The following is a 203-nucleotide window of genomic DNA, read 5'->3' on the forward strand; positions in this document are numbered from 1 at the left end:
CACAAACCTGGGCTCGTAGGGCAGACCCTCCTCCCCACCACTGACTCCTCAGTTGTGTGTGTTTATTTGTAGTAACTATAAGAAGGAGAAAGTCCTCCCTATCCCCGACCCCTTTTTGATGTCATCTACCATTAATGCATCAGTGCCACCTGTGCCCTATTGATGGGACATTTGGATCAAATGTTGGTACGTTGTATTGACAT

Source organism: Gymnoscopelus microlampas (assembly GCF_963454915.1).
Source record: "Gymnoscopelus microlampas genome assembly, chromosome: 15".
NCBI classification, from domain to species: Eukaryota; Metazoa; Chordata; class Actinopteri; order Myctophiformes; family Myctophidae; genus Gymnoscopelus; species Gymnoscopelus microlampas.